The sequence below is a fragment of the Lepus europaeus genome, chromosome 15 (genome assembly GCF_033115175.1).
Source record: "Lepus europaeus isolate LE1 chromosome 15, mLepTim1.pri, whole genome shotgun sequence".
Classification (NCBI taxonomy): Eukaryota; Metazoa; Chordata; class Mammalia; order Lagomorpha; family Leporidae; genus Lepus; species Lepus europaeus.
The window spans coordinates 76,879,994-76,907,635 of NC_084841.1; the positions used below are offsets into that span (position 1 = coordinate 76,879,994).

A 27,642-nucleotide genomic window follows, 5' to 3' on the forward strand; every position below is an offset into this window, starting at 1 on the left:
TTTGCAAGTGATGTATCTAACAAGGTTTTAATAACCAGAATATATAAGGAACTCAAACAGCTCAACACCCACAACAACGAAGTCAACAAATGATGTAAACACATTTCTCAAAGGTAGACACACAAATTGCCAGCAGGGACAGGAAAAAATGTTCCGTATCATTAATAATCAGAGAAATGCAAATCAAAGCCACAATGAGATATCACCTCATTTCATTTAGAGTGACAATTATGAAAATGACAAAAGATAAGTGCTCTTGAGGATGTGGAGAAAAGAGAACCCTTGAACATCGTTGGTGGGAATGTAAATTAGTATGGCCATTGTGGAAAACAGTATAGAGTTTCCTCAAAAAAAAAAAAAAAAAAAGGTACTATATGATCCAGAATCCCACTCCCACTCCTGGGTGTATAGCCAAGGGAAACCCAGTCGGTATATTGAAGACTCATCTGCACTACTGTGTTTACTGCAGCACTGTCCACAATGGCCAAGAAGTAGAAACAATCCAAGTGCCCATCTACTGGTGCATAGATGAAGAAACTATGGTTCACATATAAAGTGGAATATTAGCCAAAAAAAATAATAATAGATGAAACCGTGTCATTTGCAACAACATGAAACTGGAGGCCATCATGTTAAGTGGAATAAGACATGTAATGCACAATCTCACTCCAACGTGGGATCTAAAAAAATTGCTCTCATGGAAGTTTAGACTATATTGGTGGCTACCAGAGACTGAGTAGAGGATGGCAAGGTAGAGATGAGGAGGGATTATAAATGAGTACTAAGTTAGATAGAAGGGAGAAAGTCTAGTGTTCTGTTGCACAGCAGGCATTTTTATAAAAGAAAGAAAAACTGGAAAGATTTTGAATCTTTTCACCATTAAAAAAATGGTAGATGTATGAGTAGATAGATATGTCTGCACTGATTGGACATTGTACAATGAGTGTATACATGCATGGACCCTGAAAATATGTTTATGTTCTATGTATAAATTAAAATTTTAAAAGTAAAATTTTTTTTAAGATTTATTTATTTACTTGAGAGGCATAGTTACAGGCAGAGAGAGGGAGAGACAGAGAGGTTTTCCATCTGCTGGTTCACTCTCCAAATGGCCCCAATGGCCAGAGCTGGGCTGGTCTGAAGCCAGGAACCAGGAGCTTCTTCTGGGTCTCCCATGCAGGTGCAGGGGCCCAAGGGAATGAGCCATCTTCCAGTGCTTTCCCAGGCCATAGCAGAGAGCTGGATCGGAAGTGAAGCAGCCGAGACTTGAACCGGTGCCCATATGGGTTGCTGGCACCTCAGGCAGATGCTTAACCCACTACATCACAGTGCTGGCACCCAAAATAAAAATTTAAGATCTCATTCCCCCAACCCCAACCCACCCTCAAGCTTTTGATGATGACAAATGACAAGATGTGTGTGTCTTTGGAGAAAAACTGAAAGCTGGCAAGCATGGGTTGACCCTCCTCTGTCACCCTTACATTTTACTGATCCATGAAATTCCTAAGCTCAGTAATCATTTCTCTTGATAGAAGTTTCTGTAAGGAGCCAGATGGTAAATAGAAAGGTACTTGCAAAGGTTCACTGAAAAATGGTATAAAAAGAGAAGTTCAGGGGTCGGTGTTGTGGTGTAGAGAGGTAAGCTACTGCTTGCGATGCCAGTATTCCATATTATAGTGCAAGTTTGAGTCCTGGCTGCTCTGCTTCCAATCAGGCTTCCTGCTAATGCACCTGGGAAGTGAATGGAAGAGTCCCTGGCTCTTGGCTTCAACCCTGGCCATTGCTGCTATTTGAGGAGTGAACTGGTGGATTTAAGATCTCTCTCTCTCTCTCTCTCTCTCTCTCTCTCTCTGCCTTTCAAATAATTAAATAAATCTTTTTAAAACAAGGTAAGTCAGCCTTGGTGCAAAAATTTCAAAATCCATGTATATAGGAGGTTTTCAAGAAGATTGGCGGGGGGGAGGGGGAGCAGCACTGTGGCGCAGAAGGTTAATGCCCTGGCCTGAAGTGCCAGCATCCCATATGGGTGCCGGTTCTAGTCCCTGCTGCTCCTCTTCCAATCAAGCTCTCTGCTCTGATGGCCCAAGTCCTTGGGCCCCTGCACCCGTGTGGGAGACCCAGAAGAATCTCCTGGCTCCTGGCTTTGGATCGGCACAGCTCCGGCCGTTGTGGCCAAATGGGGAATGAATCATCAGATGGAAGACCTCTCTCTCTCTCTGCCTCTGCTCTCCCTGTGTAACTCTGACTTTCAAATAAAAAGAAATAAATCTTTAAAAAAATAATATTGTGGAAAACGCAATTTTGAAAAAATCACACATGGATTTCAAAATTCTCTGGTACCAAAATAACTTATCTTTTCATTCCATTTTCCCCAAACTTTCAGAAGTTCTCTCATTTTGTGGGCCCTATGATTTATTTCATAACTACTCAGCTCCACCAGGGTAGTGCAGCCACAGACAACACACAAACAAAGGAGCAGGGCTGAGTTCTAACAACATTTCACAAGAGGTCCTCAGACGGTTCACGTGAAAGGCATATAATCTTTCTCTTAATAAATATTTATTTGACTTATTTCCAATCTATTTGAAAGGTAGACAGAGACAGAGAAAGATCTTCCATTTGCAGGTTCACTACCCAAATGCCTGCAACAGCAGGGACCGGGTCATGGCAAAGCCAAGACCCAGGAACTCCATCTGGGTCTCCCACTCGGGTGGCGGGGACCCAGCTACCTCGGAGGTCACCTGCTGCTTCTCGGCGTGCACATTAGCAGGAAGCTGGAATCAGAAGTGGAGCAGGAACAGGAAGCAAAGCTAGATTCACACATCTCACGTGGGGTGTCGGCTTCCCAAGTCATGTCTTAAGTGCTGTGCCACATGCTTGTCCTGCCTTGTCTTTTTTTTTTTTTTGTATTGTGTATATTTTTATTTCTTCAAATTATTTATCAGGAGTGACTGAAATAAAAAAATGTAATTGAGTCCCATCATCATCATCATCATCATGGAAACGGCTTTAAGAGAAAACTGGTCAGAAGAGTATTATTGCTTCCCATTTTCAACCAGCACATAGTTGCTTTTGATAAGACAGACAAGAGCCTGTCAAGAATGCTCAAGATTATAATACAACATGCCTGTCTACAGGGGAACAAACCTAGGGAATAACTTACGTGAACTTCTTGATTTCATCATACAAGACAAGCACAAAAGCACCACCCATGCCTCTGAGGACGTTGGACCATGCACCCTTGAAAAATGCTTTGCCTCCTTCGTCACGAGCAATCTTCCTCCAGCAGTCAGTGTGCCTGTGTACATGATATCAGTTCCTTTACGCCCCGACTGCATCATCATGCGCCGACGAACAGTGTCAAATGGATAGGAAGTCAACCCAGCAACAGCAGTGACAGACTGCGCGATCATCCAGCTGATGAAGACGTGCGTGTTCTTGGGATCTGGAAGCATTCCTTTTGCAGTGTCATAGATACTGAAGTAGGCAGCTCGGTAGATGATAATGCCCTGTACAGACACGTTAAAGCCTTGGTACAGGCCCCTAATCCCATCAGATTTGTAGATCTTAACCAGGCAGTCACCGAGACCTCTGAATTCCCTTTCAGCTCCAGCTTTGCCCACGTCAGCTGCTAGACAGGTACGGGCAAAATCAAGAGGGCACATGAAACACAAGGATGTGGCTCCAGCAGCACCACTTGACGCCAGATTTCCTGCAAAGTAGCGCCAAAACTGGGTCCTCCTGTCCACGCCACCCAGAAAGATCTGCTCGTATTTATCTTTGAAGGCGAAGTTGAGAGCCTGGGTGGGGAAGTATCTGATGACGTTGGCCAGGTTACCACACCAGAAGGACAGGACTCCCTGCTCCTTGGGGTACGAACCACGCAGTCTATAATGCCCTTGTATTGCTTATCCCTGCCTTGTCTTTAATTCCATTTTTTCCCATGAACTTTATCCTTGTATTTATGGACAAATAGAGTTTTATAAAATTTTCTTGTGTTACAAGATATTATTACTCTTTTACTATTTTTTCAACTATTTAAAAGTATAAAAACCTTGGTGGGTGTTATGGCACAGCTGCCTGGAATGCCCAAATCCAATATCACAGTGCCATTTGCAGTTCCAGCTAGTCTACTTCTAAACCTGCTTCCTGCTAATATTCCCGGGAAGGCAGCAGATGATGGCTCAGATATTTGGGTCCTACATGAAACAATTCTCAGGATCACCAGTCATCAGGGAAACGCAAATCAAAACCACAATGAGGCTTCACCTCACCCCAGTTAGAATGGCTTTCATACAGAAATCAACAAACAACAAATGCTGGTGAGGATGTAGGGAAAAAGGCACCCTAATCCACTATTGGTGGGACTGTAAATTAGTACAACCATTATGGAAGACAGCATGGAGATTCCTTGGAGATCTGAAAATAGATCTACCATATGACCCAGCCATCCCACTCCTGGGAATTTACCCAAATGAAATGAAATCAGCATGTGAAAGAGTTATCTGTACCCCCATGTTTATTGCTGCTCAGTTCACAATGGCTAAGTTATGGAATCAACCCAGATGTCCATCAGCTGATGACTGGATAAAGAAAATGTGATATATATATATATATATATATATATATATATAAAATGGAATACTATATATACATATAGTATATATAGTATAGAATACTACTCAGCCGGCCGGCGCCGCGGCTCACTAGGCTAATCCTCCGCCTTGCGGCGCCGGCACACCGGGTTCTAGTCCCGGTCGGGGCACCGATCCTGTCCCGGTTGCCCCTCTTCCAGGCCAGCTCTCTGCTGTGGCCAGGGAGTGCAGTGGAGGATGGCCCAAGTGCTTGGGCCCTGCACCCCATGGGAGACCAGGATAAGTACCTGGCTCCTGACATCGGATCAGCGCGGTGCGCCGGCTGCAGCGCGCCAGCAGCGGCGGCCATTGGAGGGTGAACCAACGGCAAAAGGAAGACCTTTCTCTCTGTCTCTCTCTCACTGTCCACTCTGCCTGTCAAAAAAAAAAAAAAAAGAATACTACTCAGCCATAAAAAGGATGAAATCCTGTCTTTTGCAATAAAATGGATGCAACTGGAATCCATTATGCTTAGTGAAATAAACCAGTCTCAAAAAGACAAATATCATATGTTTTCTCTGTGGCAGTTAATACAGAATACCAGAAAAATGTGTAGGAATGAAATGGGATACAGTTGTCATTTTTAGCTCTGTGGAACTGTGGTCTTCCTTTTTTTACTTGTTGAATATTATTATTAGTGGTAAATTAAGCCCATGAATATAGAGTGGATTAAAATGATGACTTCACAAAAACTGATGAAGGAGTTCAGGGAGAGGGTTTGGGGAGGAACATGGGAGTGAGGGAAGTGTGGTTGTCTTCTAATCTGTTCTCTTTATATTAATAAAAAATGTATCTCAAAAATATTGGTCTTTGTCACCTATGTAGAAGACCTGTATAGAGTACCCGGCTCTTGGCTTCAGCCAGGCTCTGGCCATTGCTGGCATCTGTGGAGTAAACAAGCAGATGGAAGACCTTTCTCTCTTTCTCTCTTTCTCTCCATCTCTGCTTCCTTTCCTCTGCTTTTCAAAGTAAACAAATAACTGTTAAATATCTATCTATCTACATACGTGTGTGTGTGTGTGTGTGTGTGTTTAGCTCTCACTTTATACAAAAACTGGCAACAGGACAGATTTGGCCCTTGGGCCGTATTTGTTGACCTCTGCCCTAGACAGCGGACTGAGCTAGGAGGAAGAAGAGCACAAGACAAAGACCATTTCCTTCCAGGTAACTGCACTGCAATCTTCATCAGTTTTTCTACAGCAAAAGCGGGAACATAAAAAAGATGAACTACCTTGTTTTAAAGCCCAAATAGAAGCTGCACAAATGAGTTACAAACTCGACACAGAGAAGAAAGCTGTCTGCCTTTGTGGCCCTGGGCAGGTATCTGTCCATGTGCAATCCCCTTGTGGGGAGTGGTGGCTTCCTAGTGGAGAGCAGTGACAATTCACACTGAGTTCATGGAGACAAGGGTCATCTGGCCCTGTGACACCATAGGAAGGGAAAAGAGGAATTTCAAGGATTCACGCTTGCAAAGTTATACAGGTGGGAACATGTATGTTGGATTTAAAGACATCATATAAGTCAAAAACAACGTGGAAGTGAAAGGATTGGAATAATGGAACAGCAAGTAGCCCACAGTTATAGGAGAGTTTACAGAGGACCAAAAGTTTGCATTTTTTAAAAGTTTTTTTTTTTATCTATTTGAAAGGCGGAATGACACACACACACACACACACACACAGAGAGAGAGAGAGAGAGAGAGAGAGAGAGAGTTTGGGATGGAGGGAGATATTTCCATCCACTGGTCCACTCCCTAAATGCCCACAACAGCCAGCATTGTGCCAGGTCAAAGCCAGAATCTTGGATCCCCATCTGAGTCTCCCACTTGGGTGGCAGGGACCCAAGCACTTGGACCATTATTTGTTGCCTCCCAGGGTGAATTAACAGGAAGCTGGATCAGAAGTGGAGGTCCCAGGACTCGCACCTGCACTCCAATAGGGGATACAGGCATCCAAAGTGACAGCTTAACTTGCTTGACAACCTGCTCCAAGGTTTGTATCTTATTGTGAATGTCTGAGGTTGAAGTTGGATCTTCAAGGGGTACACCTCCTATATGGATGTTTTCTTAGGAATCTTTCAAAGTCCAGGTTTTTTTTTTTTTTAAAGATTAGAAGATATGGCAAAACTAGGCAAACATTCCCATGCCCTTAAAAGAATACATTATTGCACATCTGGGTTTTCCAGTTTCAGACTCTTCTGAATGCATGACTTTTCTTTCCATTTCATTCATTTCTGCTGTAACCATACTGGAGAGTTTCAGACATACTTCAGCCTCCGGAAGCCACTCTGCTTTCAATTGCCTAGCGGACTTTGCACATTCATTCTTGGTGTCACACACAAGCGCACACTGTCACACACACAAGCACACACTATCACACACAGACAGCCCATGCTGCAGTAGCCCATCATCTTCTGTTTCTCTTCCATGCCTGTGCTTAAACAGTGCCAAGTACTGTTCTGGGTGCTGTGAATACAAAAGTATACAAAACAAAGACCTCACCTTCTTGGAGCTTAAATTCCAGGGGTGGGCTTTAGCTAATAACTTAATAAACAAGTAAGTAAGTAGTAGGTAAGAGTGAAAGGTGTGATGAAAAAAAAAACAACAAAGGAGTTGGGTGTCACAAGGAAGGGATGCTGCTGCCCCCACATGTGTTTAGGGACAGCCTGAGACATCTGAGCAGAGGCCTGAAGGGGGAAAGGGAGTCTGCACTCATTGTTTTCATCCCCCTGTGACTCCCTTTCCTCAGTCTTCAGAAGGTCAGCGCTCACACCTTCCATTCTCCAGCATGTGCTGAACGGCATCTGTGCCAGCCGTGAGGTTCAGTAATGAGATGCAGCACTTGCCATTGGAGATCTTCGGGAGGAAGAGACAAGAAAGAAGAACAAATCAACTCAGAAATGATTCCAAGAAAACGATTGTGCAGCAGGAGCGAGTAGGATGGAGGGAAGACAGAATTTAAGTCGGTGCTCTGGGGGTGGTGGTGAGAGTTAACCCACGTGGAAAACCAGGGAGCACAGTGGAAGCTTGGCGCTGTTGAGGTAATGTGAGAGCCATTGGGCTGGAAGGTTCTAAGCCAGGGCCGAGAGCGTGTGATGAGATGAGAAGGAAGGTAGCAAGAGTCAAATCCTGTAGGATGCTGAAGCTCTGGGAAGAGCTTCTATTTTATCTCCTGTGCCTTATGAAGGCTCACTTGACAGTAGTAACTCGATGGTAGTCGTCAAAACTTCCATTAAGAAAACCCTGGATGTGTTAAACTAAACTCACTGATGGGAGTTAATGCTTCCTTTCTTAGTGAGGGTGGATTTTTATTTGAACAGGAATAAAAACTTTAAATGAAGAATAAGCATCCCATGGAAAAGGGAAACGAACCCACAGAATTCCTAGGAATTGGAACACGAAGACCCCTTTTATCTCTGAAATGAAACATTTGAGTAAAACCCATTCTACCTTGGAAAATAACTTAGCACAGGAGGTAATTCAAACTGAAAAATAAATGAGCTTCAAAATAGGATGAGACTATATTTATTATTTACACCAGTAGTTCATTTGTTTAGAGGTCATTTATCTGGAAATCTTGTTTATACAGATCACAACTGGAAATGATGAAAATAAATGTTCTTAACAGCCAAAGCAGATGTTGCAAAGCCCATGCACTCAGCTTCAGCTGCAGGAAGTAAGTCATAGAGGAACTTCCCCCTACCTCTCCAGAACACTTGACCCCTAGCAGGATTTTTATAAGTGTGTTTTCTTGGTCCACTTTGTGTGGTACAACAGAATGCCTGGCACTGGGTTATATATACAGAAGACAGGTTTATTTGACTCATGATTCTGATAGATGAAACATCCACCCAGCAATGGTACTGGCAACCGGTGAGGGCCTCCTGGCTGCTTCACAGCCCGGCAGATAACATCATGTGGTGAGAGCAAGTGTAAGAAGGAGAGCTCACACTGAGGGAGGAAGCAAGAGAGTGGGATGGGGCCAGGCTCACTTTTTTTTTTTTTTTAAGATTTATTTATTTATTTGAAAGTCAGAGTTAGAAAGAGAGAGAGAGAGAGAGAATGCTTCCATTCATTGGTTCACTCCCTAGATGGCTGCAATGCCCTGGGCTAGGCCAGACCCAAGCCAAGAGCTAGGAGCTTCCTCCTGGCCTCCCACATGGGTGGCAGGGGCACAAACACTTGGGCCACCTTCTGCTGCCTTCCTCAGGCCACTGGTAGGGAGCTGGACAGGAAGTGGTGCAGCTGGGACATGAACCAGTGCCCATGTGGGGTGCCAGCATTGCAGGCAGTGACTTTACCCACTATGCCACAATGCTGGCCCCAAGGCTCGCTCTTTAATAACTCCTGCAAGATCTAACCCACACTTCACAAGGACAGCCATGTTCTAGTCACTCCTCTCTAGGTCCTCCTGCCTCTTAAAGAACCCGCCACTTTTTCATAGCACTATATGACTGGGGACTAAGCTTCAACATGAGTTTGGCAGTGAAAATCACATCTAAACCATAGCCCATATATATGTATTTATAAAACCTTAAATTCAGACTAGCTTAGTTACCTAGAAGTGGCAATTCTAGAAGTTTTAAAGGAAGCTGATAAAATCAAGTACTTTGACAGTCAATAGATAGCTGACAATCTTGCAACAAGGGTGGAAAAAAGAAAACATTAAAGCTAGAAGCAAGAGCTTGGAAAGTTATCAGCCAGAAGCCATTTGACATGGGGAACCAACTTCACAAGGCTCACTGGTACCTGTGAGCATTTTATATATGTGTATGTGTGTGTGTATATATATATTTATATATATTTATTTTTATATATTTATGTATATATAAATATATGTATACATGTATGTATATGTATAAATATGTATACATATGTAAATGTATATGTATACATATATATGTATATACATATATATATATATAATCTAGGCTTTATTTATTTAATTTTCCTAGTGACAACCCTGATCATGGAGCTAATGCTGTGTCATTCTCTTGCATCTGCTTCGGAAGTTGGGGGAAGGCTAAAAACCAATGCGGATTTCTTTCTGGAATGATCGTATAAAACCAGTGTCAGGAGCCTATGTGGCAGCCTTCCTTGAGTCAATCAACAAACATTCAGGGACTGCTTACTACAAGTTCCAGTAGCTGAGAGACAAAATCCCATCCTCTTGGAACTGACTTAGGAGCATCAGTGCACAGAGGTGTTAAAGGTGTTAAAGAGGTGCACAGTGCACAGAGGTGTTAAAGTCAAGTCACTGAATGTTGAACCTTAGCTTTGGGGGATTGTATGTTCCCAGCAGGGAGGCAGGAAGGGTGTCCCTATGTTGTCTGTCTTTGCAGCCGAAGGAGGAAGTTTGTTCTGGAGGCAAAATTCTCCATTGTTGGTGCAGCTAAGTAGCAAATGCCCCACCCAATCATTCTGCTCTGATCTTCTCAAGTGAAACTCTTTAATTACCAGACCATGATGCCCAGGTGTATTATCTGTATCCTGCGGTAAACAACTTGATCTCCCTTCCAGAAGTTATTTATAGTTTGACTGGGGGAAAAAAAAACCACTTACTGGTCATTTTACTTGTGATAGCATCTAATTACTGAGAACGAGGCTCACATGAGTAATTTTCAGCACACAATTTCTTTTCCATAGAGAGTAATTTTCCATCTCTGTTGAATTTTCACAGAAGCTGGAGACAACTTTTCCCCCCAGTTGAGCTGGGGTTGAGCCTAGTCCAGGACAGGCAGCAAGGAGAATGGGGTCAGATCCTGCCTGTGCCCCTGTGGTAGTGTTTCAAGTCATTCATTCTCTAGGGCTGATTTTCTTGTTGTATCTCTGTATCATTATTATTTAATATGCATTATTGCCATATGCCTTCATCACTGTAGTTAAATATCTTGATTTTTTTTAAAGATTTATGTATTTATGCAGAAGAGTTACAGAGAGAGTGAGGGACAGAGAGAAGAGAGAGTGTAAGAGAGGTATCTTTTTTTTATATTTATTTAATTTTTTTTGACAGGCAGAGTGGACAGTGAGAGAGAGACAGAGAGAAAGGTCTTCCTTTGCCGTTGGTTCACCCTCCAATGGCCGCCATGGCTGGCGCGCTGCGGCCGGCGCACCGGGCTAATCCGAAGGCAGGAGCCAGGTGCTTCTCCTAGTCTCCCATGGGGTGCAGAGCCCAAGCACTTGGGCCATCCTCCACTGTACTCCCTGGCCACAGCAGAGAGCTGGCCTGGAAGAGGGGCAACCGGGACAGAATCCAGCGCCCCGACCGGGACTAGTACCCGGTGTGCCGGAGCCGCTAGGTGGAGGATTAGCCTGTTGAGCCACGGCGCCAGCCAAATATCTTGATTTTAATTGACTCACATTTTATCTACATGCATTTAGAAAAGAAAAAAATGTATAGCACAAATGAAAAATTAGCATCAATTGTTGTAAATAGAAGATACCAATAAAATAAACAATCTTGGCTTGCCAAAGGTTTTGAGCCAAGTGCCTGCTTTCATTTCATTAGCAAAAGAGAATAGCAGGTGTTTCTAAAAGCGTGCTCATACCAAACTGAAACATTCTACTTGAATCGGTTATTGGAAGAATGAAAGGGAAATGCATCTCTCTTTGAGATATATTATTTAACTCTGGGTCAATGAACCGCCTACAATCATTTGAACCAATTCTGGTGAAACACCTGGGAAATACAAGGGGCCTTCCAAAAGCTTCTGGAAAGATGAAATTAAAAGATAATTTATTTTGGTGCAAAAACCTTGAAATCCAAACATCGGTTTTTGTAAAATGCATTTTTCCACGAACTTTTTGACGACATCTCATATGGGAATTTTAACAAAGAAATGATCTCTGCTCACTTTAATTTACCAAAGAGGGAGAGTGGATTTTCCTGTGCCTCGTGGGCCTCATTAGGCTCAGCAGAGGGCTTGGTGAGGACATTAGCTCAGTGATTGCCAACTTGATGCCTATGACCATGACTGCACTCCCGTCTCTGCCAGACACTCGTATATGTCCGCAAGCCTGCTTCTTTTGACGATGAGTATTAGGGCGTGGTGCGATGGCTGAACCCCTGGGAATAAAATCAAAGTGCTGGGACCACTGACAGCAGCAACACCTCTCCTGCATCATAATGACAACGCAGCAGCAATGGAGCGTTTTAAATGGGGAATTGATGTGACCCTATGTCCAAATCTAGCCATCTGGTTTTCGGCCTTGGCTGGTTAGTTCAGCTTCCTGGCTTGGGTTTCCTGATCTGTAACATGGGTCTAGCCACGATTTTCTCAGGATGTTGTCACGTTAATGAGGGAACACAATGGACGGGGCTGCCACACTGCAAGGTCTCAGCGACTTGGAGCTGTTTCTGAAGACAATACATAGATAGGCCGAAGTAGCTCTAAGGCTTTGTCTCATATTAAGATGAGAAATATACATATATATATATATATATTTGTGGATTTGTAGAAGGCCAAAACTATTTCTGTGGAATTATTATTTCTATAGATTAGAGAGAAATCTTGAACAAATTCTACAGGCATTCCAGATTTTTTTAAAATCCTGCTCATTACAACTAAGCAAGGTCAGCTTTCTTTTCTATTCTTTCTTTCTTTTTTGGACTTGAGTTTTTCTGGATGATTTCCTAAATTCTTCTCTTTGCTGAGGTCAGGATGCCACTCTGGCATGAGAAACAGATCCATCACTATGTCCACCCTTGTCTCAAAGACGTTCAGTGTACTGAAGGATTATTGTTATACATGGGTTTTTACTTGATGCTAACCATTTCTTCTGATTATATCAACATACCAGCTTCTTAAAAAGATTAATTTACTTGTTTAAGAGAGAGAGAGAGAGAGAGAGAGAGAGAGATAGTGCAAGAGAGTTCATATCTGCTGGTTCACTCCTCAATTGCTTGTAATGACAGGAGCTGGGCCAGGGCCAGGGCCAAAGCCAGGAACCAGGAGCCAGAAACCCAATCCAGGTTTTCCACATGGGTGGCAAAAACCCAATTACTTGAACCTCAGTTTTGCCTCACAGGGTCTACATAGCAGGAAGCTGGAATCAGCACTGAACCCAGATGCTGTCACGTGGGAGAAGGACGTCCTAACTGGTATCTCAATTGCTTGGCCAAATGCCTGTCATCCAAATATTTTCTTGAGTTTAGCTCCTAAAAAAAGTCAATGAATCTATTCCATGTACACCTTGGAAACAGCTACTCTTGTGGGGTGGTCCCTGGTGTGGCTTGGCCTAGGTGTTGTCTCCATATGAGAAGAGACTGAGATAAAGGCTGCAGAGAAGCAAGTCTTACTGAAAGCAGAAGTGCGTACCCAGGAATGAGTGTGGGCAACAGAATGAGCTGCAGTCAGCAAGGTTTGGGGCCATTCTTTTCTATGATGTGGACCAGAGGTGGTGTGGAGAGTGGGTCTTAACTGAATATATAAAGAGGGGAGAGTTTGGGGCAGGGCTTCATGTTGTCCGTTTTGGGAACTTTCAGAAGTGTCTTGACATCAGGTGCATGGTGAGAGTGGGAGTATAGGCCTGGTAATTTTATTATAATGATCTAAAAGTCATCATGGGTACATAGCTGGCTTCCTTTTGGAGAATTCTTTGCTGGTGCAGGTTCTAAGTTGCAAAGTTGTAGGACTTTTGATTTCAACTACAACGAAGTTGGAGTGTTTGGGGGGGTGGAACTTGGCAATGCACGTCAAGGAGGTTTGGGTGGTACAGGGAAGTGAGGTTTTGGACAGGGAGTTTGGATGGTACAGACTGGGCTGTCCCATGGGCTGGGCTGGATTATCATAAGGGTCAGCCAGAGCTGCCACACAGCAGGCAGCACTGTCAAACCTCAGCTCCTCTTGCTCTCATTCCTCCCTGCCTAGGTCAGTGCCACAGAGATACTGTCACCCACCAAGAGCAGCGTGGTCTAACGTGGTCCACAGGAAAACCACACCAGAGTGCCCTCCACTGGTATGGTGATGCCCAATATACCTGTGGAGCTCCATTGACACATTGTTGAGATATACCCAGGACTGCTGTCTTCCTTCTTATATTGTTGCACTGTTGACTTGTAAAGACATTGTAGTCCTTTGGAGTTCACTTTTCTTTGCTCCAGTCTTCTCTAAAAGCAGTACATTAAACTCCAGCATGCATGTGTAAAATATGTTATTTTGTAGACCAATTATAAATCTTATTGCTTTCCTTAAATAAACTTAATGGTCCTAGTTAACCAATAACAGTAGTATTCAAAGTATATACACACATAGTTGTAATTAACAGAAAAATCAAGTGTTTGGCTGGAATTTTTGAATGCTACTCCTATTGTAGTTTGAAACTCAGAATTGTGACTCTGAGAACCTACTTTTTATCATAACTTAGAGACACATTTTCTGTATGTATTCATCCTTAACCGGAATCAAAAGATATTTTTCTCCTTATCACTGGTGGGGTCGCGTTTGCTCATTAGCTGAAGTCATTCCTTATTTAGTTGGAATTTCTGTGACAAGAATTTTTTTTCTCTCTCCCTCCCTCTCTCCCTTTCTCACCCTTCCTTTCTCTCCTCCTTTAGAAAAAAAATATTTATTTACTTGAAAGGCAAAGTGACAGTGAGAGAGAGAGGGAGAGTCAGAGAAAGAGAGATCTTCTATTTTCTGATTCACTTCCCAGATGGCTGCCACAGCTGGGTCTGGGCCAGGTAGAAGCCAGTAGCCAGGAGCTCCATCTGAGTCTCCCACATGGGTGGAAGGGGCCCAAGCACTTGCACCACCTTCTGCTGCCTTCCTAGGTGTACTAGCAGGGAGCCAGATTGTAAGCGAAGCAGCCAGTTCTCCTATGGGATAGGGCGTTGCAAGGGATGGCTTAACCTGCTGTGCCACATGCTGGCCCATCTCTGCTCCATTTTTTTTTTTTGAGGGGCACACCCATAACCATTAAGAGAGTGACTCTATTTACTTGTTTTTATTTTTTAAAAAAATTATTTATTTTGGAGGCAAATAGACAACAGACAGCACTCATATCCTCTGGTTCAATCCCCCAAATGCCCAAAGTGGTTATGCTGAGTTGAACTAAGCCAAAACCAGGAACCAGGAACTCAGTCTGGGTCTCCCCCAAGGCAGGCAGAAACTCGACGACCGGAGCCATCATGCAGCCTCCCAGGGTTCACATTAGCACGAAGCTGGGGTTAGAAGCTGAGATTGGGTGTGGGGAGGACAGAATACAGAATACAGGCATCATAACTACCAGGACCAATTCTCACCCCTCAGAGTTTTTAAAAAGGCATCATTTTCCTCACTTCTTCATTTATTCACTCACTCATCCTACACGCATTTATCAAAAACTGGGTAATGGTAGGCACTAGATTAGGTTCTTGGAAATACATGAGGCTGCAGGTGGTGCACAAGTATATGAGAGTTGGAGTCTGTCTTCCAGGAGGTTACAATCTAAGGTTCTGTAGCATTCACACAGCAGTTAGAGGTATACCCCAAGACTAGATGACAAGTGCACTTGGGTGTTGGAGGGAAAGATGGACGAGTCAGAGCAGAGGACACAGATCCGACATGGGGGTGGGCAAAGGGCCACTAATGAAGATGGCTTAGAAGGAAGGCATCCCAAGAGAAGACAGTTTTCTTAGTATGAACCCATTCTATGTAGGCTGATTCAATCATCATTTATGGAGCAACTGTTGAGATGAAATACCTGGGCCTGGGGCCGGTGTTGAGGCATAGAAAGTTTAGCTGCTGCTTGTATCACATGTCAGGGTGCCAGCAGAAATCTCAGCCACTCTGCTACTATACCTGGGAAAGCAACAGAAGATGACTCAAGTACTTGGGTGCCTGCTACCCACGTAGGAGACTAGGATGGAGTTCCAGGCTCCAGGTCGTGGCAGCAATTTGGGGAGTGAACCAGATGATGGATGGCCTCTGTCTCTGTCTCTGTCTGACTCTCTCTGTCACTCTGCCTTTAGATTAAACAATTTTTTTAAAAGAACACCTACGGGGGCCAGCACTGTGGCATAGCAGGTTAAGGTGCTACCTGCAGTGCTGGCATCCCATATGGATGCTGGTTCAAGTCCTGGCTGCTCCACACCCATCCAGCTCTCTGTTATGGCTTGGGAAAGCAGTAGAAGATGGTCCAAGTCCTTGAGCCCCTGAACCCATGTGGGAGACCTGGAAGAAGTACCTGGCTCCTGGCTTTGGATCAGGGCAGCTCCAGCTGTGATGGCCAACTGGGGAGTGAACCAGTAGATAGAGGATCTCTCTCTTTCTCTCTCACTTTCTCTCTCTCTATCTCTCTTTCTCTCTCTGCCTCTCCTTTTCTCGGTGTGCAACTCTGACTTTCAAATAAATAAATAAATCTTAAAAAAAAAAAAAACACCTAGAGGGGCTGGTGCTGTGGTGTAGCAGGTAAAGCTGCCACCTACAGTGCCAGCATCCCATTTGGGTGCCGGTTTGAGTCCCAACTACTCCACTTCAAATCCAGCTCTATGGTATGGCTTGGGAAAGCAGTAGAAGATGGCCCAAGTCCTGGACCTCTGCACCCACATGGGAGACTGGAAGAAGCTCCTGACTATTGAATTTGGATCAGCGTAGCTTCAGCCGTTGCGGTCAATTGGGGATGGAAGATCTCTCTCTCTCTCTCTTTCTCTCCCCCTCTCTCTTTCTCTCTCTGCCTCTCCTTCTCTCTCTGTGTAACTCTGATTTTATATAAATAAATAAATCTTAAAAAAAAAAACCACCTAGAATTTGGAGCCTGTGCTGTGGCATAGCAGAGCAGGTTAAAGCCATGGCCTGCAGCACAGGCATCTCATGTGGTCACCAGTTCGAATCCTGACTGCTGTACTTTGGATCCAGCTCTCTGCTAATGAGCCTGGGAAGGCAGCAGAAGATGGCGCAAGTGCTTTGGCCCCTGCACCCCTGTAGAAGGCCCAGATGAAGCTCCTGGCTTCTGGCTTTGGCCTGGCCCAGCCCTGGTCATTGTAGCCATTTGGGGAGTTAACCAGGGGATGGAAGATCTCTTTCTGTGTCTCTCCTTTTTTCTCTCTGTAACTCTGCCTCTCAAATAAATAAATTTTTAAAAAATGCCTGGAACTCATAAAAATTTCAGTGTTAGATAATCACTGCTCATGTGTGGGCCCAGATCAGGAGTTCTAGTATCCACGTACCAGAAGTCCCAGGCAGAGAAAGAAAGGACTCCCGACGGTAAGGATGCCGAATTTCCCAACTGAAGAGTTCTCCGGCTGTCCAGCATAATGGATGAAAACATACCTGTGCTAAGGGACTCCACTGTGAAAGCTCACCACTCTGGGGACCCATGTTTTAAAGACTTGAAAACCTCCATGAAGAAAGTGAAGAAGACAGCTTTGAACTGCTCCACAAAGATTCTGTCTGCAGTAGGACATTGGAGCCATGGTTACAAACATCCGGGGAAAATCACATTTCCAGTAGGGACTTACACATCCAACTCAATGTAAAGAAACCGTGAATGTAAGTCTTGGCATTTTCAGAACTGCACACTTTCTCAGGAATCTACTAGAAGTGCGCTATAGAAACAAGCGAATTTACCCAGAGGACTGAAGATACTGGACTCGGGAGAGTGGTGTCAAAAAGAATCCCTGACGATGATAAAGGCCTCTGCCACCAACGTGCAGCAGGCATTGGGAGAGTCCTGGACAGCCCAGAAGGCTTGGAAAGTGTTTCCAGGAAGATGGCATTGATGGATTACCTGAAGCACTGGAACATGACAGGAGAAGATTTGACAAATGGGTGAGAATTGAGAGATGGATCACCATCTCATGAGTTACTTAGAGACAGGGATGCATTCTTAGAAATGTGTCACTGTATGGTTAGTGCAGAGTATAACTACACACAGACTATAACTAGGCTTAGCATACAGCATAATTAGTTGATACGATCTTGCATGACCACCACTGTGTGTGCTGGTATTGTTGAGCCAAATATCATTGTGTCTCCTATAACTTTCGAAAACTAGGCAAGGCATGCACAGAGGAAAGCACACACCAAGGGCAAAATGATGCACCGTGGAGAGCAGCCCTCAGAGCTGAGTCAACTTTGCTTGATCCCTCTGTGATGGGATAGATGTCACTGTGTAGCAGTGTGATGGTGGCTCAGGAGAGTGGGCAGCTTGGAGCCCACGGAATCCCTCAATCTGGGAAAACATCCAGAAGAAGGGAGATCATGATCTTATTTACAGATGAGGAGGTGAAATATCAAAAGCTAAGGAAATGAAAAGATTTTCCTGAGAGGAGTGGAAGAGTTGGCTGGGGCTGGCGGGAGACTGGGTTTTTTGTTGTTGTTGTTGTTTGTTTGTTTTAATAATAAGCCTGGCAAAAGCCACAGATCTATGTATACTGGTTGATCCACACGAAGCATGGAATATTTTCGTGGATAAGATTTACTTCATGGGGCCGGCGCTGTGGTGGAATGCCTTAACTCCCTGGCCTGAAGAGCCGGCATCCCATATGGACACCGGTTTGAGACTCGGCTGCTCCACTTCTGATCCAGCTCTCTGCTGTGGCCTGGGAAAGCAGTAAAAGATGGCCCAAGTCCTGGGCTCCTGCACCCACATGGGAGACCTGGAAGAAGCTCCTGGCTCCTGTCTCCTAGCTTCAGATCAGCACAGCTCTGGCCCTTGCGGCCATCTGGGGAGTGAACCAGAAGATGGAAGATTCTCTTTCTCTCTCTCTCTCTCTTTTTCTAACTCTGCCTTTCAAATAAATAAATAAATCTTTTAAAAAATATTTGCTTCACAATTCTTAGAGGGAATCGAGATTCAGAGCATGGTCACATTTCTAAAGTGGCATTGATTGAATTAAACAGCCAATGGAAATGCTGAATTTCTGGGGTCAGTGATGGGATCTTCACGCAGAGGCTTAGCGCAGGCCCCTGCCCCATGTGAATGGAAACAGCCATAGAAAGCTCTAGACAGATGGATTTTTTTGTGCTGCTCTTCCTAAAAGGGACAGAGCCCAGTAAAGACGTCAAGAGGTTAAGTACCGAGACAAACACAGCCACTCATTTTGTTCTGCTCTGAAAATGTAGCACACAGCAGAGGCATCTGTAGTTCAGAGAATTCATAGAAAGAGACAGCAGTCATTAGAGGGTGGAGGAACTCCTTCCACCACAGCCAGCCCAGTGCCTGGGACTTTGCAGACACATGATAAACATCTGTTAGAAGAGGGAATGAAATATAGCAGGCTGCTTTTCAACAGTATGGTCTCTATATTCCAGAGCAAAATGTTCGGTCCCTGCTTTTACTTCTTTAAATTCTGCATGGCAAAGCCTTAGAAAGCATTGAAACCCCAAGAGACATAATTAGAAATGTTTTATGCACGCATTTCCACTTCCATTTGGAGTCAAACGTAGGACTTTAAGATTTATAGGCTCCACGCATATTAATACATTGGCTGAGACTCGCTCAGGGTACCGATGAGTGGAGCAACAGCTTTCAAATGGGTTTCTTTGTCAGGGCTCTTCAATGCCGCAAAAACACTCCAGACAGATGCCCTGAGCTGCTTCTGGGCCCTCATCTCTGCTCGGTCAGAACGGCTCTGTCTTTATCAGTTTTTACATACGGGAATTCCATCCAAAATGACATCTCCGCCTCTTTAAATGTCTGAAAACCACTGATGCGGGCAAGAGCTGTTCTAGTAGCGGAGGGTTTTATTCTTGCTGCGAATTTTCCACGGCAATCGCAAGGGATATGAGGTATTGCCACACAATGGGCAGCACTGGAGTCAATTTAATTAGACTCTCAAGCACAGAGCTCCTTACCTGATGTCTGGGATTTTTGCAGATAACTGAGGGGATTTCAAAAAGTTTATCAAAAATGGAATTAAAAGTCTTTTGGGTGCAAAAAATGTTTGAAATCAGGGCATGGTTTCTTCATCTTACATATTCCCATGAAGTTTCTGAAAACCCATCATGCATGTGGGTAGACACACACCCAGATAGACAACTGGCCTCTTGCAGCTCAAAACAAACTGGATCTTGAACATCAGTACCATTGACTTTATAGATTACCATCTCTGCGGGGAGGTTCATATTTGATTTTTAGAGGTTCAATAGCTGAGCACCGGCTGCTTTTCTTTTCGCATTCCTGGTGTTAAACCTTGCATCCTCTCTGCAGCACTGCCTGCTTGCTGACCGAACTAGAGAGCAGCTCAGGGGACCCTGGCTAATATCACAAAAGTTTATCCTGCCGTGCACACATGAGATGGACCGGTCCAGCCCCCACTTTCTGCCAACACAGAAAAGCATGAGAATAAGGACGTTTACAAGGCAAGACCAGAATGGAAACTTCAGGATTCCAGAGAAAGGGGTGGCGTGTTCCCAAAATAGAGAGAAGAGTAGAACTTGGAGAAAAGAGATGGAGGGTTTGTTTTGTTTTGTTTTGTTTTTGTTTTTGTTTTTTTTACAGGTAGAGTTACAGACAGTGAGAGAGAGAAGCGGAGAGAAAGATCTTCCTTCTGTTGGTTCACCCCCCAAGTAGCTATAATAGCAGGCGCTACGCCAATCTGAAGCCAGGAGCCAGGTGCTTCTTCCTGGTCTCCCATGTGGGTGCAGGGGCCCAAGCACTTGGGCCATCCTTCACTGCACTCCCAGGCCACAGCAGAGAGCTGGACTGGAAGAGGAGCAACTGGGGCTAGAACCTGGTGCCCGTATGGGATGCCGGCGCCGCAGGCAGAGGATCAGCCAAGCGAGCCACGGCGCCGGCCCAAGAGATAGAGTTTTAAAGAGGGACAGCCTATAAGAAAGGCAAGAAGACAATTTAGAAAGACAGGAACTAGTGAAAATGACAGAGCCTGGAGAACCAGAGAATACTCAAAAGGGGCTCATGAAACATCTGGGCAATGAGGCCAATTCTCTGGTGTAGGTGACTACACAATACCTTTGTCGATTGAATCCTCCACAAACCCCATTCTGTATGTTTTCAATTCACTGCTGGAAGCCCATACGCTCAGTCTGGGATCAGTGGCCCAGGTCATTCTTTGCAAAGGCATGGACACAAGGACATTGGGCCTCTTCAGGACAGACCACGGGAACCGTGAAGCACACACCCCATGTCTGACACTTCAGCATCTGTCCCAAGGGCATCTCATGGCTCACTCCTTGAGATTTCGAAAAAGAACTTCATGCGGGTTGCAGAAATAGGCTTCTCTTTATTTAAAGAAATCGCACTGTAAACGTTGCTGTTTACATGGTATTGAGTAGGCTATGGCAGGTCTGCCCCTGGAAAGCTGCTCAATGCACATAAATGGAAACTTCCCCCAATTCAGGTGCAGAAGTAAGTCAATCCAAAAAACGTGTGTTGCAATAAAGATCTCCGGACCCAGCACCCAGACAAAGGCCCAGATGTCAGGATTGCTGAGTTGCAGAATTGTTACCTTCCATGGGAGAATAAGTTGATTCTGAGCAAGGAAACAGCCTGGAAAGCAGGAGAGAAAAATCGGCCAGCTCTCTCTTTGCCCCAGGCCTCTCTGACCTGCCAGATTTCTCATCTGTTCAAGTTACTGCCTTCCATCTTGCCTCTGGGGAAGAAGAATACAGGGGCCATGCTTGGTCAAATGCATCCTTGTCGGCATTTGATGCAGGGCACAGCTTGCGAACAGAACTCACTGGTGCCCGTGAGCTCTACTTCTGTCATTTAAAATCCAGTGAGCCTTTGCAAATCTTGGCCTTAGGCAAATTGCTGAATCTTTCTAAACTCCAATTTCCCCAACCAACAATAGATAACCAAAGTGATTCCTTATAGAATTTTTGATAAAATTAAATTCATCTAATGTTCTTAGCAGAAGGATTTGCTTTTCTTATTAAAGTGTCACTTTCCACTTAATATATTAATACATTTCCATGTCAATAAATATTCATTGGCACAACTTTTCATGGGGATGTAGTTTTCCTTTGTATGATTGCCCTGTGGTTTATTTTATTTTATTTTATTTATTTTTTTGACAGGCAGAGTGGACAGTGAGAGAGAGAGACAGAGAGAAAGGTCTTCCTTTTGCCGTTGGTTCACCCTCCAATGGCCGTTGTGGCTGGCGCGCTGCAGCCGGTGCACTGCGCTGATCCGATGGCAGGAGCCAGGTGCTTATCCTGGTCTCCAATGGGGTGCAGGGCACAACCACTTGGGCCATCCTCCACTGCCTTCCCTGGCCACAGCAGAGAGCTGGCCTGGAAGAGGGGCAACCAGGATAGAATCCGGCGCCCCAACCGAAACTAGAACCCAGTGTGCCGGCGCCGCAAGGAGGAGGATTAGCCTAGTGAGCCGCGGCACCGGCTGCCCTATGGTTTATTTAACTAATCAAATATTTGAGGTGATTTAGACTGGGTCTATTTGTTTGGCTATCACACTTCCAGGTAAAGTTTATTAATTAAATATACTCATATATGTCTATTTTCACTCCCTCATAAAAGTCTTTCAAAACTACTGTTAAGATTTATTTTTATTTATTTGAAGGGTAATAGAAAGAGAAAGATTTTCCATCTGTGAGCTCACTCCCCAAGTGCCTACAATAGCTATGACTGGGCTAATCTGAAGACAGCAACCAGGAACTCAATGTGTGTTTCCCACATGAGTGGCAGGGATCAAGTACCTGGGATGTCACCACTGCTTCCCAGGAGGCACAGTAGCAAAGGTAGGACTCGAACCCTGGTGCTCTGGTGGGGAATGCAGGTATCTTAACCGCTGTGCCAAACACCTACTGCAATGAAAAGATTTTTTAAAAAGACATAACTCATAGAATGGGGAGAACAGGAGTGGAAACAATAGCAACAAAGGCATGGAAGATAGACAGCAAATAATTTAGCAGAGCCAAGAACACTGAATTTTAGGGCCAGCACTGTGGTATAGTGGGTAAAGTCTCTACCTGCAGTGCCAGCATCCCATATGGGCACCAGTTTGAGTCCCAGCTGCTCCACTTCTGATCCAGCTCTCTGCTAAGGCCTGGGAAAGCAGTGGAAGATGGCCCAAATCCTTGGGGCCCTGTACCCATGTAGGAGATCCAGAAGAAGCTCCAGGCTCCTGGTTTCGGATGGGCACAGCTCTAGCTGTTGTGCCCATTTGCGGAGTGAACCAGCAGATGGAAGACCTCTCTCCACCCCACCCTGCAACCCCACTTTTTGAATAAATTTTTTTCTAAAAAAAGAGCACTGATTTTTGAGCCAGCAACAGGTAAGCTAAAATGAACTTTTCTATGACCTTAAACTCCCCCAAGGCTTAAGAAGTGGTGATCACAGAATAGCTCTAGAAGTTGGGATGGAAAGAAATGCAAGGGATTGCTTGAAAGTCAGCTTCAGAAGTAAACCTGGCCCTGCTGCCATCATTATTCTCCACTGCCAGGAAACCTTCCTGGAAACTCTCCACAGTGTAGAAGCCACTCTGGCAACAGACCGAAAGTATTTTTTCCCCAGAGAGTAAAACACCTGGCTCAATTAAACAAGAAGACATCACGATGAATCATTGAACTAAGTGAGGTCTGACGGATGCTGAGTTCCTCTCTCACTGGCAGCCAGCCCCTCTCCCTCTAGCTTGGAGGCTGGAAAGTCTTCCTTCTGGGATATGGTGAACCCAAGAGGAAAGCCATAAAGACTCCAGTGTTGGAGTTTTCACAGCTCATCTACCTGGCAGGACAGTGCTACAGCAAGGATCGCAGCTGTCCGTCCCCATTTCAATGGCCACACAACCTTTCTGTCTTCACTCTTAAATGGGCTCCAGGAACCAAAGACGGCAGGAGAACCATGAGGAACACCCTAGCCATGAGAGAAGGGGCAGAAACCAAACTGGAAAAACAACACAACAGTCTACACTGGAGGAGGAAAACCTTAGCAAAGCAAGCAAATGAAAACCCCTGGCATCAATGTTCCCAAAGACACGAGAAGACACTGCAGCCGTGAGAGATCAGGGTCAAGGCAGAAGGGACATTCCCAAAGCAATAAAGAATTTCTTGGAAATCCAGAGCATGGTGGTGAAAATGAATGAGCTGGCATACACCAAGGTACTTCCAAGCGTTCATGGAAAATGGAATTAAAAGATACATTTATTTGGGGCAAAAAGTTTTTAAATTTGTGCATAGTCTTTTTACAATGTGCATTTCCCATGCCTGTTTGAAGACTCCTTGTAATTTAGAAAAAATTCCCCAGAAACTACAGCAAAAATGAATGTAAATGAGAGAAAATGTAATTTGCATCTATTCTAGACAATGATTTGATGGGAATCTTTGTAGGAAAGAGTATTTTAAATTAAAGAAACCAACATATTTTGTCGCTTGAGAAAAAAACAGAGAAGAATTCTATTTGCATAAGTCTTTAAACATTGAAACGCTGAAGACAGTGGAAGTTTATTCTCAGCCAGAGGAGTATTAACAGTGATCTTTCTAAATTAGACAGGTCTTATCCTTACCTCCAACGGGGTGAAAAATTTGTTTCACTAGGCTTATTGGCAAATTGTGATCTCAAAGCATCTATTTTCAATGTGAACTGAAAAGGCCTAAGCTCGAAATGCAGGCCAGTGTGCAGAGCATCCTCTTATGTAAGTTTCTGCAGCCAGTCTTTAAAAGCTTCCCTAAGAGCAGCTGGATGTGGGTGAGCTCTCAAGCCCTGGGGCGGTTTCTGTGATGACTCTGATTCAGCCATGAGAAATCGTTAGCCACCAGACTTAATTTGCTTTGCCTATGTTTCTTGTATTGCTAAGTCCATCTGGAACGTCCTTAAGGTTCCATATGTTACTGTCTGGAATATTGTGACAAGATCAAGTATACCTTAGCCGAATGAAACTGGAGAATCAAGATCATTAAAAAAGAAATCCTAGACTAATATTTCACTTTCCCTAAAATATGCAAGTAATTGGGTCCCAATTGTTCTTAAAACACTGTTTTGTTTTACTTCTACGCTTAATCAATATCCGTGCTTTGCAGAAGAACACAGAGAGCCAGAGACTGTTAAATGTGATTCATTTGTCCTCAGTAGATACCCCATGGTGACCAATAGAATCATTTAGCATGCTCTGTGCCACACCAATTAGATTACAACCTCTGGGTGTAGGGCTAGGGCACCAGTTTGTCCAGAAGCTACTAAATGATTTGCATGTGCTGCCAGAATTTTGATAATCACTGATAAAGATGATCAATTATATAATTTAGGTTAAAAAACACCTTGGAGCCAATGATTTGCATTTCTCTAAAAGCTGTCAATTGGGAAATATCTATTTTTTTTCAAAAAGCATCCAAACTGGGGGCCACAGCTGGTTAGTGTGAGTGGTTTAATATTTGGCACTTGAACTTCTCATCTAGTGTCTGAGCATTTAGGTGCAGTAAGTCGGTTGAAATCTGGGGAGGATGGTGGCGACTGATGTCGTTCTTGAAATGTCTGGCTGGCTTGATGCAAAGGATCAATACAAGCAAGATGTCTATTGGATTGTAAAGATAATGATCCCATACCTGGTTATGTTTCTTCACAGGAAAGACTTTAAAACTTACTGTCTGGGAATCATTAAATATGGATCCAACATTAATAAGCTCTGGAAACATCCATGGGCTATTTTGCTCTTTGTGAGAGGGTCAAGGCCTTACAGTGATGTGAATAAATTAACACCTACTAATTAGTTGCCTAATTGCCTCCAGTAATATATATATATATATATATATATATTTGTTTGGGTAATTATTCTGTTTTTTTCCCTCTAGGTTCAGTGGCATTTTCTCTAAAGAGATAATAATAGAGCTAGCCTGACAGTCGAAAATAACCTCAGGCATCCATTAGGAAGGCTTAAAAAAGAAGAAAGAAATGAGAAGAAAGTAAAGGGGTGGATGAGGATGAGGATGGGGAGAGGTTGAGAGGACATCAAGGAAGGTGGCAGAAGAGGAGGAGGAGGGAGGTGAAGAGGAGGAGCAGGAGGAAAAGCACATCAGGGGAGGAGCCAAGACCAGGTAAGGGACTTGCACAACCTTCTCATGACTTGGGAGGGCATTTGTCACAGTGTGTAGCCCCCTGGGCCCCACACCGTCCGTCCCAGAGTCAGGATGGGGGAGGGAAACTAAGGAATCAGCTTGTTAAGCAAGCACCTGAGGTGCGGAGGATGTGTGATAAATCAGCTGAAAACGATCACAGTACAGTACTCGGATTTGGGGCACTGATGCCAGGGTGCTTCCATGTTAACTGATTTATTTTCCAGCTTTTATATTTCTCAGAGCAATAAAGGGTAATACTATTTTATGACAGTATAAACCCAAGGACATACTTCTTCTGGGATTAATCTGAAACCATGAACAGTTCTCTTTGATAGGACGCCAAGGAATTGATGAGCAGGCAGACCAATAATCAGGACGGCTAGCCTTTACTGAGCCCTTGCCATGGGCCATGCTCCATGCTAAGCAATGTATGGGATTTTGTCATATTCAGTTCTCCCAAACAGGAGGCAGTGTGATTTCTCCCTTCTCCCAGGTAAGGAAGAGAGCTTCAGGACCTGTCTTAGCTGACCATGCAGAGAGGACTCAACCCCTCAGCTGCTTGCAATGGAAACATCAAACTGTTCGATGAGATTGGAAGACGGCAGCACTACAGAGCAGCATTTTAGCTTCAGCTCTGTCAGATCACCTAAGCAAGCTGCAGTGGCTGCACCTGCCTGTGACTTAGTTTACCCGCCTATGAAACGAGAATGAAATACTGGCCTAGCGAGAAGCCAATAGAGGGAAATTATAAAGTACTATATATAAACGCCTGTAATTACTATACTCCCAAAATCACAGCTCAGCCGGACTCCATGCAAACCTTCCCATAACAACTTAGGAAATGAAGTAACGTGATTACTCTTTGATCACACGCAAATGCCAACTGCGTAAAGAGGAATGTTCTGGCATGCAAGTCGTATTGTGCAAGCTATGAACAAACAACTCACTACTCTGCATTTCAGGGAACTACGGTTAATAAAACCTGCTCTACTTCTCTCAATAGGCATATGGGAAAAAAAGAAGTTGACAATACACGGGACGATGAGAGACAGAAAGGAGGAAGGGGAGCAGTCTGAAATCAGTGAGTAGGAAAACAGGAGAGAGAGATGGAAGAATTGGAAGCCAGAGCTGGGCACCTTTAGACTTGGAAGTTCTATGCTCTATACCACCTGCTCTCACAACCACACAACTTCGTCTCCACTCCAGGGTTTGAGAAGCATTTCCTTAACAAACCAGGATGTAACCAGGTTGCTTGTTTTTTTGCACAAAAATAACTGTCATTTACTTGTACCAGACAGTGTTGTGTGTTACACCTAATACCTCCATCAGGTAAATACAATCCATTTTATAAATGAGTCAAAGCCAAGGAGTGCTGCAAATATGTCCAATGTCCCCGGCTAGTAAGTGGCAAAGCTGGGGTTCAGGCCCAGGTGGGCTGCTTTGAGGCTGCTCTTAACTCTGTGCTTGATGCTTTTTGAAATATCATTCCCTAGAGACTAGGCAGTTTGTCCGATGGTGTGAGTTTTTCCATTAACTCTCAACTAGGCCTGGAGATAAAGTTCAAGCTGCTGCTCTGCTTTGTCCTGCAATAAAGCACTAGGAAAGGAAAAGCCGGATGTTGGCCCCTGCCCCCCAGAAGCATGTTCCCACACCCATTTCTTCACCAGCTTTCCAACAGCCAAATCTCCACAGACCCCTTATGTGTAGGTGTGTCCTCCATCCCAGATTTCTCATCAATTCATAGAGGGCAGAAGAACTTGAATAGCTTTAAACTAACCCCCTCTCCCTGCTGCCATCTAGCCCACCCTCCATGCACAAGCCCATTTTTTCCCAAGTTCAAGAGCTTAGAATGAACTCTTACTACCTGCTGGTACCATCCCTAGCTACTACCCATTAGTAACATTCCTCCCTAGGATGTGACCACCCAGACCTGGCCAACACACACAATTTGCTTGAGACGTGGGTACCCAGTGGTCTCTGCCTCTCTTGCTGTGGGGTGAGTGATAACTTCAGAGTGGCCAGGTGTGAACAGCTCATTAGAGTCTGCAGGAGGCTGCGTG

General features: G+C 44.3%; 1 pseudogene; it reads right to left on the reverse strand.

Moving 5' to 3' along the window:
* Window positions 1–2,956: 2,956 nt before the first annotated feature.
* LOC133774326 (ADP/ATP translocase 2-like) lies at window positions 2,957–11,604 on the reverse strand (annotated as a pseudogene).
* Between the last annotated feature and the right edge of the window lie 16,038 nt (window positions 11,605–27,642).